The following is a 15546-nucleotide window of genomic DNA, read 5'->3' on the forward strand; positions in this document are numbered from 1 at the left end:
CAAAATAAAGGGTAAAGTGAATAGTACCATGATTGACTTTTTAGTGTAAAAATATGGTTTTTCGTTAAAATGAATAGTACCATAAGCTTTTCGTTAAAATTCCCATTAAAAAAGGATAATAAAAAAATGGAAAAAAAAACAAAAAAAAACAAGAGAAAAAAGGTTACCTGTTGAACCTTCAAAGACTACGATGAAAAAGCACGAACCGGTTAGGAGTTTGCTCCGAAGGAATCCCACGATCTCATCTCAGTTTAGTGGGAGGTTCAACTGCATGTCTGTAACTACCCACATGCCAAATTTGGTTTTTAGAAATGAATAATAGGAAGGAAACCAATTTTCGTTTTCAGTTTACTGTGTGGTTTATATTCATTCCAAACAAAAAGGGATCGGCAAAATCAGTGACATATCCTGTTTTTGGTTTTTGGCGTTTTGGGTTTTGTGCTCTGCGTGCAATATGTATTAATTTTGTTTGTGGCATTTACCTCAATGGAACTTTTTTAATTTATTTTTTCTTTGCCCAGTATGACGAATTCAAGTTATGCTTTAGTTTGCAGTTTTTTTTTGCCGTCTTCAGTGCATGCACCAGTTTTCGTTCTTAGCAGTTTAGTATGCGGTTTCCATTCATTCCAAAGAGAAAGGGATCGACAAAATAAGTGACATATCCCCGTTTTTGATGCGTGCAAGGGGGGCTTTTCAACATCAGGTATAGCAATTTTGATAGCAATTTTGATTTCAATGGAATTTTGGTTTTTTTTTTTTTTTTTGGTGTTGTTTGAAAAGTCTTTGAATGTAGTATCGGAAGTCTTTGAATGTGGGGTGGGAATGATACAGCAGAGCCATGGACGCACCAAGAAGTATCACGAAGAGATCAAACTAGTGAAAGCTTAATGTTGAACCCCAACACTATGTGAAAGCTTAACCTATCCATGCTAGCATACAAACCTGATTGTTTTTTATTCAATTTATACCGTTACGTTTCTAAATGAACATAATTTTCCATTTTGACATGTTTCCTTCTGCTAAGCTGCAGTAATGTAGTAATGTTATAATAAATGGTCCGGATCAGTCCTTATTAAGAGTTTCTCATCTTTTCCTTATTAAGAGTTTCTCATCTTTTAGGTCATGTGGATATTACTTGGCATGTATGCTCTCTCTATATTTCTCACTTCTTTTTTTCAATTTTGTAATGGAGTGGTGTGTTGTGTGCCTTCTTAGTTCAACAATTAGGATTTCATAAGCTAAACAAAATTTGACCCCCAAAACACACTTTACAGCTGCTAACATGTGAATCAATGATAAGATTGATAATAATCCTTAAACACAGTCGAAACCGATGCTCAAAAGTTGCCCAGTATCTAACTCTATCCCATATTTCATCTATTCCCACTCCCTCATAATCCTAAAAAAAATCATCTATTACGCTCCAACCAAATGCTTAATTTTTTAATATTTGACAATTATAAATGTCCATGGCTGCCATACCATTCCCACCCCACATTCAAAGACTTCCGATGCTACATTCAAAGACTTTCCAAACAACACCAACAAAAAAATAAAAACAAAAAATTCCATTGATATACCTGATGTTGAAAAGCCCCCCTTTGCATGCACCAAAAAGGGGATATGTCACTGATTTTGTCGATCTCTTTCTCTTTGGATTGAATGGAAACCGCATACTAAACTGCTGAGAACTAAAATTGGTACATGCACTGAAGAAGGGAAAAAAAGAATGCAAACTAAAGCATAGCCTTGAATTCGTCACATTAAGCGAACTCCACAGGAAACATTTCTCATTGGTACAAAAGGATTTACACTTTGTGCATAATGCTAAATTTGCAACCAACAAGTAAAACATAGCTTACATGACTAAAATGAAGGGAAAAGTAAAATTCCAATAATGTAAACATATCTCACTTGAGCTAGATGGGTCTGGACATAAATTGTCTACAATTAAAATATTTATTATCTCAAAAAAATAAAATAATAGTAATGGATATTCATATCCAGTTTTATCCCTTTAATTTTTATCACCTAAATGTTCTATGATATCTATTTATATTCACCATAGCATGCACAAAGATTGCATCTTTAATCATTACACTAGCCTCTCCGAACATTATAGATCTTTTTTAATCACGTCTGTTATGTGCCCCTAAATCTATTGCGTTAGTTGTATTTTTACCTTTATTTTTAAGGAACTTTAACGAAAAACTTCTGGTACTGTTCACTTTAATGAAAAACCATATTTTTACATTAAAAAGCCAATCATGGTACTATTCACTTTACTCTTTATTTTGTCCCTATCATTAAAACTCAAAACTTTCAAGTCATTTTCATTAGTTTTACTTTATTTTTAACTAACCTCTTCGAATGTACTTTTGTAATTGTATGTTTCATTCTCTTTTATTTATAACTGTATGTTGTATTTTATTTTTAGGTCGTCGTATGAGAAATAAAACAGCTAACACAACACGTGGCTCTTTAGTATCATAGTTAATTGTTCTATGTTTTCTATTACTGAAGTCATGGTAATGAATAGCTGCAATTGGTAAGGTGCTTATGATCTTTTGCAGGAAACATGACAATAACACACTGATTTACTTCAAATTTACGAACTCCCTAGACCATTAAAATGAGATAGTGAATGTATACTTTGTGTATCTGAATAATGTAAATATTGTTATGTTGCCCTTATGTTTTGACATTTAAGTTGTTTTGTGTTTGGTTGCCAATACTTAATGTTTTTATCTACTCTTTTTTTATTATTTACATTTACATACTATTGTTCATAGACTTTAGCTAGGAACTTGCATCTCAAATCCCATGTTGGTTGACGATTGCATAAATAACATATAACTCATTACTTATGCAAAGTAAAAAAAAATAATATGACAAATTTTTAGGACGTGCATGATAAAGAAAACCTGAAAGTGGGTCTTTATCGCACCAGAGAAATTACCCCACTGTCTGTTTTAAAACTGTGCGGCGCATAGCACCTGTGATTAGAGAAAAAATAAGGTTTGACTATGTGTGTTAATTATAAAGCATGGTTATAATAATCGTTGTAACACAACTGTAGAGAAAAAAAAATGATAAGGAAATTATTGAAAAAAAATGATAAGAAATTGTTGTGATGTACGCAAACAAACAATTTACAAAATAATCACTTAAGAATATCTAAAGCAACACATCTTTAAGGCGCGTAGCGCCCGTGATGCAAAAATGCCTCTCGCATGTGCGTGAGTGCGTGGGGAGAAGGTAGTATGTAATTAATATTTTTATCCAGTTGGACGAGAGAGTGGGCTCCGCCTGAAGCCACGTCATTATTTAACAGAGAAATTGACAGACAAACTGACGGAGGTTTGACATTGCAACAAATTTGTAAAATAAGGTATTACATTGTAATTTTTCAGATATGAGGTATGAGATTGTAATTCGACCCATAGTTGAGGTTGTTTTGTGTAATTTACTCATGTTTTAAAGATGTGCAGGTATGATGTTGCAATTGCACCCAAATCTCAAAGGGTAATGTAGTTTACTCAAAAAAATTTGGAATTAGCTAAATAATTTTAAGAGTTATGTTCGCTTTGTTGATTTTACAAGGAAGGTTGGCATAGTTAAATCTCTATTCCAACTGTTACTATTATTAATATGATGCTGCCATATGAGCAACTCAATTTGTTGTCCGAGCAATCAAATCCTCATAATCCTAAAAAAAAATCATCTATTACGCTCCAACCAAATGCTTAATTTTTTAATATTTGACAATTATAAATGTCCATGGCTGCCATACCATTCCCACCCCACATTCAAAGACTTCCGATGCTACATTCAAAGACTTTCCAAACAACACCAACAAAAAAATAAAAACCAAAAATTCCATTGATATACCTGATGTTGAAAAGCCCCCCTTTGCATGCACCAAAAAGGGGATATGTCACTGATTTTGTCGATCCCTTTCTCTTTGGATTGAATGGAAACCGCATACTAAACTGCTGAGAACTAAAATTGGTACATGCACTGAAGAAGGGAAAAAAAGAATGCAAACTAAAGCATAGCCTTGAATTCGTCACATTAAGCGAACTCCACAGGAAACATTTCTCATTGGTACAAAAGGATTTACACTTTGGGCATAATGCTAAATTTGCAACCAACAAGTAAAACATAGCTTACATGACTAAAATGAAGGGAAAAGTAAAATTCCAATAATGTAAACATATCTCACTTGAGCTAGATGGGTCTGGACATAAATTGTATACAATTAAAATATTTATTGTCTAAAAAAAATAAAATAATAGTAATGTATATTCATATCCAGTTTTATCCATTTAATTTTTATCACCTAAATGTTCTATGATATCTATTTATATTTACCATAGCATGCACAAAGATTGCATCTTTAATCATTACACTAGCCTCTCCCAACATTATAGATCTTTTTTAATCACGTCTGTTATGTGCCTCTAAATCTCTTGCGTTAGTTGTATTTTTACCTTTATTTTTAGGAAACTTTAACGAAAAGCTCCCGGTAATATTCACTTTAATGAAAAATCACATTTTTACATTAAAAAGTCAATCATGGTACTATTCACTTTACTATTTATTTTGTCCTTATCATTAAAACTCAAAATTTTTAAGCTATTTTCATTAGTTTTCCTTTATTTTTAACTAACCTTTTTTAATGTACTTTTGTAACTGTATGTTTCATTCTCTTTTATTTATAACTGTATGTTGTATTTTATTTTTAGGTCGTCGTATGAGAAATAAAACAGCTAACACAACACGTGGCTCTTTACTATCATAGTTAATTGTTCTATGTTTTCTATAACTGAAGTCATGGTAATGAATATCTGCAATTGGTAAGGTGCTTATGATCTTTTGCAGGAAACATGACAATAACATACTGATTTACTTCAAATTTATGAACTCCCTAGACCATTAAAATGAGATAGTGAATGTATACTTTGTGTATTCTGAATAATGTGAATGTTGTTATGTTGCCTTTATGTTTTGACATTTAAGTTGTTTTGTGTTTGGTTGCCAATACTTAATGTTTTTATCTACTCTTTTTTTATTATTTACATTTACATACTTTGTTCATGAGCGGTAGGTCTCGGGTTCGAGACTTGGGAGCAGCCTCTCCATAAATGGGGGTAAGGCTAGCCGACATTCACCTCTCCCAGACCCTGCGTAAAGCGGGAGCCTTGTGCACTGGGTACGACCTACGACGACATTTACATACTATTGTTCATGGACTTTATAGCTAGGATTGACGATTGCATAAATAACATATAAATAATTACTTATGCAAAGTAAAAAAAAAAAATATGACAAATTTTTAGGACGTGCATGATAAAGAAAACCTGAAAGTGGGTTTTTATCCCACCAAAGAAATTACCCCACTATTTGTTTTAAAACTATGCGGCGCATAGCACCTGTGATTAGAGAAAAAAAATAAGGTTTGACTATGTGCGTTAATTATATAAAGCATGATTATAATAATCGTTGTAACACAACTGTAGAGAAAAAAAATGATAAGGAAATTATTGAAAAAAAATGATAAGCAATTGTTGTGATGTACGCAAACATACAATTTACAAAATAATCACTTAAGAATATCTAAAGCAACACATCTTTAAGGCGCGTAGCGCCCGTGATGCAAAAATGCTTCTCGCATGCGCGTGAGTGCGTGCAGAGAGGCTAGTATTTAATTAATATTTTTATCCAGTTGGACGAGAGAGTGGGCTCTACCTCAAGCCATGTTATCATTTAACAGAGAAATTGACAGACAAACTGACGGAGGTTTGATATTGCAACAAATTTGTAAAATAAGGTATTACATTGTAATTTTTCAAACACGAGGTATAAGATTGTAATTCGACCCATAGTTAAGGTTGTTTTGTGTAATTTACCCATGTTTTAAAGATGTGCAGGTATGATGTTGCAATTGCACCCAAATCTCAAAGGGTAATGTAGTTTACTAAAAAAAATTTGGAATTAGCTAAATAATTTTAAGAGTTATGTTCGCTTTGTTGATTTTACAAGGAAGGTTGGCATAGTTAAATCTCCATTCCAACTGTTACTATTATTAATAGGATGCTACCATATGAGCAACTCAATTTGCTGTCCGAGCAACCCAATTCCAATGTACATACGAGAAACAAGAGGCAAAGCGGCGTATTTCTGCAATAATTTGGAGAATGCGCCAGTTACAACGCAAATGTGGTTTCTTGATGCTGTCAATAACAGTAGTGGAATCGCTTTCGATGATGATACGATTGTAGCGGTTAGATTTTGCAACTTTCAATCCCCTTAGCACTGCTTCAGCTTCGGCAGCATCAGAAGAAGCACTATAGGAGAAGGAGGCTCCACATAAAGAAGCCCTTCTACAATCACGGCCAACAACCCCAGAACAAGACTCAAAAGTATAGTGATTCCAAGCACCGTCAACGTTCATTTTTATGAAAGGGGACTGTGGGGCTAACCATGATACTGGCCTTCGAGCAGCATGCCCTGAGAGGGAAGCAGTGGAAGATTGATTCTACTCACCTCGGCAACAAGGAACTGGATTCGATGTAGGACAGCCATGGGATCGAGGGATTTGTTATTGAAAAGAGCAAAGCATCTTTCCTTCCATATTTCCCAACAAACAAGCCACCCCTAGGTACGAGAGCAGAAAATTCCGATGGTTTACGTTTGTAGTAAGTGATTAGCAAAAATGCCCGCGCTACAAACTCACCAGCATCGTTGATGGATCTGAGCCTCCACTGCCTCGATTTCTTACTGATCATTCTGGAAATCTCACTTTGATTCTGAATCCGGAGTTTGAGATCTGGTACGAAAATGATCAAAACATCATTATCTGGATCAATTCCACTCTTTTTGAAGATTTGATTCCATTCACAGTCAGTGTTCAATCTGCGCATGATCTTTGGCTAAATCTTGAAAAATGCTTTGGCGATGTCTTTGGCTCTCACATCCATCAACAGTGCACGAACTTACAATCTGTAACCAAAGGTTCATCCTCCATCTCTAAGTACTTGCAGCGCATCAAGGAGATCACTAATGCTCTTGCTGCAGCTGGCACTCTCGTTGATGATCATGATCTGCTTCTCATTATTCTCAATGGCCTCCCTGATGAATATGATTCTTTTGTGGACTCGGTTCAGTTTCGATTGGCTAATACTTCAGTTGATGACCTTCATGGATTCTTGCTTAGCAAGGAAATGGCACTTGCTCGCAAGAAACAAGCTCATAGATCTTCCAATGTTGAGTCTTATCAAGCTCTTAATTCCATTCCAGCACCTTTAACTCTCCCTCATTTGCGCCATAACAACTCCTACAATCGTGGAGGTAATCGCTATAGATCCAACCGTTACAATAATAATTCTTACAATCGAGGAGGAAATCATGGTGGTTTTCGCTACTCCAACAATACTTTCAAAACCTATCCTTGCCAAATTTGTGAAGATCCTGGTCATCTTGCTATTGACTGCTCAAATCGGATGAATCCTAAACTTTCAAGGCCGAGTTCCACCAGCTAAACTTGCACTGCATGCAAACACAAACACCTATTCTCCTCCTCCATGGCTGCTTGACTCCAGTGCAAGTTCTCACATGACCAACAATCTTAGCAACATTCAAAATCCACAGCCATACAATGGTCCTAACAAAGTATATAATGGAGATGGCCAAGGTTTGCAAATTCTCCATTCTGGTTCTACTTCACTTCATACACCTATTGCAACTTTTCGTTTAAACAATGTGTTGCATGTTCCACAATTAAAGCATGATCTACTGTTTGCTAATATGTTTCTTCGGACAATTGGTGTTCATTGACTCTAAATCCTTTTGACTTCAATGTCAAGGATCTTACTACGGAGAAGATACTTTTTAGAGCTCATGTTCGACGTGGTCTCTATCCATTCCATGCATCTTCTTATACTTCAGCACCATATTGTGCAAATACTGCAATTAAAGTTTCTCCTACCACTTGACATCAACATTTGGGGCATCCAACGTTCAAGACTTTGTAATCTGTGCTTTCAAAGTCCGCCTTGCCTATTTCTAGTTATATTCAATAGTTTTTCTATTCAAATTGTGTTTTAGGCAAATGTGTCAAGTTACAATTTCAGAATTCTATCTGTAATACATTTAAACCTTTAGAGTTGGTCCATGCAGATGTTTGGGGACCAGCTCCATTGCTCTCTGTAAGTGGTTATCGGTTATATGTCATCTTTGTTGATGATTTTACCAAGTACACTTGGTTGTATCCCCTTAAGTACAAATCTGATGTATTTCAGACTTTCATTGAATTTCAAGCACTTGTTAAAAATTTATCTGGTTATAAAATTGGAACCTTGAGATCCGATTCAAGAGGTGAGTTTCTCAGTTCTGATTTCAAGAACCATCTTTTTGTTCATGGCATTCAACATCAATTGAGTTGTCCATATACACCCCAGCAAAATGGTTGTGCAGAACAAAAAAAACACATGCATGTTGTTGAAACTGTAAGGACTTTTCTCATTGCTTCTAAGGCTCCACATCAATTCCGGGTACAAGCCTTTCTCACAGCAGTCTACTTGATCAATAGACTACCTCTAGTGTCCAAACATTCACCATGGGAACAATTCTTCAAAAAGTGTCTAGATTTTTCCTAACTTCAAATTTTTGGTTGCAGTTGTTTCCCTTGGCTTAAACCTTATACAAAGTCCAAACTAGACCCTAAAAGCAAGCCATGTGTCTTCATTGGCTACAGCCTCTCCTATAAAGGTTATATATGTTTGGATCCCTCTACTAATCGGGTTTATGTCTCTCGACATGTCTATTTTGATGAAACAACATTCCATTTTCACAATCCCACCCTTACTCTTCACCAACAACCTTCATGTTCATCCTCCTCTCATTCTTTCCCATTTTCTCTCACTTTTCCAAATCTCTACTTTCCATCTCAGACTTTTCCCATTTCCCAACCTACCCCAATCTCTCCATCTCTTGCACCTACACCAAGTTCTCCATCACCTCAACTTTCCAATCATGCACCCATAACCCTACCTGGTGCACCCATTACAAACCCTACACCAAGTCCTCATATTCTAACTGAACCTGGAACCACAATTCCACCAACTTCCTTATCCACAGTCTCCATTCACCCTATGCAAACTAGATCCAAACCAGGGATCTTTAAACCTAAAGCTGTTACAACAACCAAATATCCACTCCCTCCTCATCTTGACACTGAGTTTGTTCCCTCTACATATCTCCAAACATCCAAGTATTCACATTGGAGAGTTGCCATGCAGGATGAATTTAATGCCTTATAAAACACTGGAACTTGGAAACTTATGCCTCTTGATTCTACATACAATATTATTGGCTGTAAGTGAATTTTTAGAATCAAAAGAAACCATGATGGTTCTGTGGACATGTACAAAGCTCGACTCGTTGCAAAAGGGTACAATTAACAAAAGAATATTGACTACAGTGACACTTTTAGCTAGTGGCTAAACCAATGCCTATTAGAATACTTCTCACTCTTGCAGTTCAATCCAACTGGTTTATGCATCACTGGATGTAAACAATGCATTTTTGCATGGCTTCTTGAAGGAAAATGTCTATATGTCCCAACTACCTGGCTTCATTGATCAATCCCACTAATGTCTATCACTTGCAAAAGTCTATCTATAGTCTAAAGCAAACCCCTTAGGCATGGTTTGAGAAGCTTCAATCTGCCTTATTCTCTATGGGATTTTAGGCTTCTCAATCTGATCACAGCCTATTTTTTCTACAACAACCTACATTGGTTCTAGTTTTAGTCTATGTCGATGATATTATAATCACAAGACTCTCCTCCACTGCATGTGCTAATGTAATCACTCATCTCAGTGCTCAGTTTCCAGTTAAGGACTTTGGGGATTTGCATTATTTCCTTGGCTTGGAAGTTGCTCGATCTTCTTCAGGCATCTTTCTTCATCAGTCCAAATATATTTTGGATCTTCTCAAAAGAACTAAAATGGATGGAGCAAAACCTTGTCTTACACCACTTGGTTCTGCTAAATTGGATCTCACTGGTTCTCCTTTAACCAATCCTTAAGAATATCGATCAATAGTTGGGGCACTCCAATATCTCACATGGACTCATCCGACCTTTCTTTTGTAGTAAACTTAGTGTGCCAGTTTATGTACTCTCCTAAAGAGCCACATTTTCAGGTCGTTAAACGTACCATTTGTTATCTTAAAGGCACTCTTGGACATGGCTTATGGTTTCCCAAAACAAGTTCCCCTCTAATACTTAAAGCATTATCTGATGCTGATTGGGCAGGTTGCTCTTGGGATAAACGTTCTACTAGAGGTTTCTGCATATTCCTTGGTTCATCCATCATTAGTTGGAGTGCCAAGAAGCAACACACTGTTACTTGTTCATCCACCAAGATTGAGTATAGATCCCTTGCGCACACTGCTGTAGAATTGACATGGATATGCAAACTGTTCACATATATTGGTTTTCAGTTGCCTTTTCTACCTCATATTTGGTACGACAACATTTCAGCCATTGCATTGGCATCTAATCCAGTGTTCCATGCTCATACTAAACACGTCGAGATCTACTATCATTACATACGAAAACTGGTTCTTGCTAAACTCCTCACAATTCAGTTTGTGTGCAGCCATGACCAAATTGTTGATATTCACATGAAATCTCTTCCACAACAGCGATTTCTTCATCTTCGCAACAAGCTTTCACTTCGACCTCTCCGTTTAGCTTAAGAGGGTGTGAAGAGAAAGTTACTGAAGTAACTAATAGTAATTCCAGTTGTCAGTAGTTAGTTAGGGTTATTACCTTTGTAATTACCCTTTTCTGTTAGTTTGCTATTTTTAGCCTCCTTATAAATACTCTTGTAACTTAATCATTAAGTAATGAATGAAATCATTTTCTCAATAATAATGTGCAAACAATGTAAACTCCAAGCAAGAGATTAACTTCGATGCATTTTTGTTAAAAATGAGTATAAAACTCATGTAATCACAACAACAATTCATATTACAGATCAGAGATAAACACTGACTAAAACGCGTACATTCATGCATGCAAAAAGAAAGCACATAAACAACTTGCAGTAAAACAAAATCGACAGCCAATAAAAATAAGCATATAGTAGCAGCATATATTTTAAGAAAGGTCATCCAACGTTTCCTGTATGGGACATTACTCATTTGATAATATAGTAACATGCAAAATTTCAAGATACAAAACTTTGACAGTAGAAAGGACATGGTGAATGACGATAAACACATTATATTGTAAGAGAAAACTACCTCAACAGGACATCCATCCACCACAAATACATCTAAACAGTAGTCATCGGTCGTCGAGAAGACATGTGCTTCACAAATGTGAAGTCCTAAATCCGAAAGCAAGGAAGAAAGCTACAGGAAAATGACATAAGTTAGAAAGATGTGACCATACTATGGTTTCTCTTCTGCAGTAATCTTGGATTTAACAACATAAACAATGCATATCACTACTACCACTCTTAAATTCATTTTCCACTTATTTCAGAATTTGAAGGCTATAGATTTATAGCTTTATATTAAACGAAGAAATTATAATGACAATGAACTCCTCCAATACGACGTTTTCTCACAATTATATTTAATACCAAAGTCTGTATTGAGGTGCCATCGTGTTTAGAGTCTAGACTCTAGAATTGACACAAAAACATCTGATGAAGAACCATAAAACATGAATGAGAGTTCGAACCTGAATGAACTTCCTGCTTCATGGAATGCTGCATTACAATTTGTCATCAATGAAGGTAAGAGAGTATCTGCTGCCACCAAGTGTCTCACTCATGGGTCCACACACATCAGTGTGTACAAGTTTTAGTGGAAGTGATGTCTTCCATCTTTGTTCTTTATTGAAGGTCTCTCTGTGAGCCTTTCCAGTGGCACACCCTTCACACACCTGATTGTGCTCTTGTAAGTGAGGCAGACCAAACACCATACACATTTCTTGTAGCATTCTCAAACTGTCATAGTTCAAATGCCCAAATCTTCTATGCCATTTCCATGTATTGCCTTCAGTGGTTGCTCTATTTGCAACAATGTGATCCACTGATTCAAACATTAAGGGAAAACATTAATTTCTCTTCATTTGCACAGTAGCAATATGATCTTGCAGTTCCCTATCACCAAATATGCAAGTCAAGAAGTCCCCAAATACTAACCATACCCATGTTCCACCATTTGGCCTACATTGAGAAGATTCTCATCTAAACTAGGTACAATCATGACTTCTGGTATGCACCTAGTTCCTCTCTTAGTCTCCACTACTAGAGTACATTTCCTAATTGAATCAACCAAGTCCCCTGTGCCCATTTTCACCTTACACCTTATACTTTTGTCAATGTTGATAAGCAATGATTCAGTACTAGTCATGTGGTTACTGCAACCACTGTCCAAATACCAAACACCACTATTTTATTGCACAGAGGCCTTGTGGCAAGCATAAAACATCATTGCATTGTCCTGAACATGGTTCAAATAGTTAGCAGCATGAGTTTTCTTTGGCTGATGGCAATCCTTCACTACATGTCCAAATCTGTTGCAGTTATGGCATTTAGGGTTTCCCTTAAATCAACACTCTCTATAGTGAGCCTTATCATAGATTTTGCACTTTTGTTTAGCATTTTTAGTAATCTCACCATGTCTCTTTGGCTGGTAATATTGTTTTCCCACTTCTTAGGCTTAGACTTCCAATTCTTCTTTCCCTTACTGTGATTTCCCTATGTAAATGGCCTATTCTGTGTTTTAGATACAAGACCCATACTAAAGAAAGCATGTTCTGTGTTTACAGTCTCATTCCCATGTCTACTCAACCTGAGTTCATAGCTCTTAAGAGATCCTACTACCTCTTACACAGTCACAGTGTTCAAATCAGAAGTTCTTTCAATCACAACACAGATTGGATCATATTTACTAGACAAACTAATCAAAACCTTTTGAACTTCTCTTTGGTGAGTGAGGATCTCACCATAAGATTTCAATTGATTAATTAATTCAAATAGTCTAGTAAGATAGGCATATATAGATTCATTTTCTTTCATTCTCATATATTCGAATTCACGACCCAAACTTTGAAGTTTGACAGATCTTGCATGCTCATCGCCACGAAAATCCTCCTGGAGTAAATCCCAGACGCCCTTTGTGGTCTATTGATTCACGACCTGAGGAAAGATCTCATTTGAAACAACACTCTGAATAACACCCAATATTTTAGCATTTTTCATGAGATGTTCCTCCATGTGCGCACTGAGCTCATCATCGCCTCCTTCACTGCCGTCTGACTCGGATGAATCTCCCTTGTCATCCTCATTCTTTGTTTTTTTTCTTTCTTCCCTTCTTCTTCGATTCTGGAATAGAAGCCCCCTTGTCTACCAGTTTCCAAATCCCATACGATTTGAAAATGGTGACCATTCTCACTTTCCAAAATTCGAACTCCGTTCCATAAAAAACGGGAGCTCGTAAATCGTTGCTTCCAGACCCAGCCATTTCAGCTTGAATCGGAATGAGATTGAGAGTTTTCTCGTTGGATTCTCTCTCACAATTTCACATAAATCAACTCCCAGACCGAAATCGAACCTAGGCTTTTGATACCATGTTAGAATCTGTAGAATTTAGTGATGTATTTGCAGCAAATTTACACATAAAAGAAAAGATTTAAGAAGAGGAAGGAATAATGTGAAAGGATAAAGAGTGCACAAAATCTCTGAGAGCTGGAATGCTCTTCTGCGTGAGCTCATTTCATCATACCAGCTAATACATAACCATTAGAGCATGAGTGTATCTAGGAGAGCCTATGAGCTCATCCAACCCTTCATTACAAAACCTTATGAGATCTTTACACTTGCTCACATATGAGCCTAGTACAAATTGGCCTAATCTCAGCCCTTGATCTCTAATAGCTCATTATTTAGAAAACTAACAGCTTGACTAAAATAAAGGAAATTACAGTTTAGACTTTAATCAGCCAACAATAAGTACGAATCCACACCCCACTCACACAAAACTTATGATATTATTTGATGTGTTCGTTTTTATTTGGAACTTGAATGGATTATAGACCCCCACATTCTCCGGCATCATCTTCCATCAAAATGGAAACTAGTACTACTTGACTAACAGAAAGAAACCAACTCAAAGTGGCACTGGGTCAATAAAAAGCGAAGCAACAATATCTTTCATAAGTTTCCCAACATGTGTGAAACCGTCTCCACTTTTGTAAAGCAGATCCACAACCCTTGTCAAATTAAGAACACGCACGAGGACAAACTCTGGCACACCAGTTGGTCTAAGTAACTCCTCGTTTATATCCTTCCACATATCCACTATTTGTTTTTTAAACACAGCAAGTGTCTCTTGCTCCGACACCCCATATTGCTTCATGTAGCAATCAATACTAGAAGCTACATGCCCTCTCTCCTTCTCAAACTGCAAAAATTGACTCCCAAAGAGAATTTGAGTTACTCTTGTGTATGTAGCACCCAATATTCACTTTAATATAGTTCAATTTTTGAGCTTTAATAAAAAGGGCTTCACCAAACTTTTTCTTAACAAAAAAAACTATCTAATAACTTTCTTTAATGAAAAATCTTAAAAATTTATGAAATGTACTCCAAATTTAATGAAAATGATAAAAACTTTAATATAGTATAGAAAATAAAATAAAAAAGACAAAAAGACAACAAAAAAAAATTCATACACGCAGGTCCAATGCGTCCCACCACACTCTCTCTCTTCCCCTCTCACACCCGTCCATATCAAACACACACACACACACTCTCTCTTCCCCTCTTACATTGTAATTTTTCAGACATGAGGTATGAGATTGTAATTCGACCCATAGTTGAGGTTGTTTTGTGTAATTTACTCATGTTTTAAAGATGTGCAGGTATGATGTTGCAATTGCACCCAAATCTCAAAGGGTAATGTAGTTTACTCAAAAAAATTTGGAATGAGCTAAATAATTTTAAGAGTTATGTTCGCTTTGTTGATTTTACAAGGAAGGTTGGCAAAGTTAAATCTCCATTCCAACTGTTACTATTATTAATAGGATGCTACCATATGAGCAACTCAACAACTGTTACTATTATTAATAGGATGCTACCATATGAGCAACTCAATTTGCTGTCCGAGCAACCCAATTCCAATGTACATATGAGAAACAAGAGGCAAAGCGGCGTATTGCTGCAATAATTTGGAGAATGCGCCAGTTACAACGCAAGAAAACGCAATCTGGTTTCTTGATGTTGTCAATAACAGTAGTGGAATCACTTTCGATGATGATACGATTGTAGCGGTTAGCTTTTGCAACTTTCAATCCCCTTAGCACTGCTTCAGCTTCGGCAGCATCAGAAGAAGAACTATAGGAGAAGGAGGCTCCACATAAAAAAGCCCTTCTACAATCACGGGCAACAACCCCAGAACAAAACTCAAAAGTATAGTGATTCCAAGCATCTATTTCCCTTCATATGCACAATAGCAACA

Source organism: Malus sylvestris, chromosome 12 (assembly GCF_916048215.2).
Source record: "Malus sylvestris chromosome 12, drMalSylv7.2, whole genome shotgun sequence".
Classification (NCBI taxonomy): Eukaryota; Viridiplantae; Streptophyta; class Magnoliopsida; order Rosales; family Rosaceae; genus Malus; species Malus sylvestris.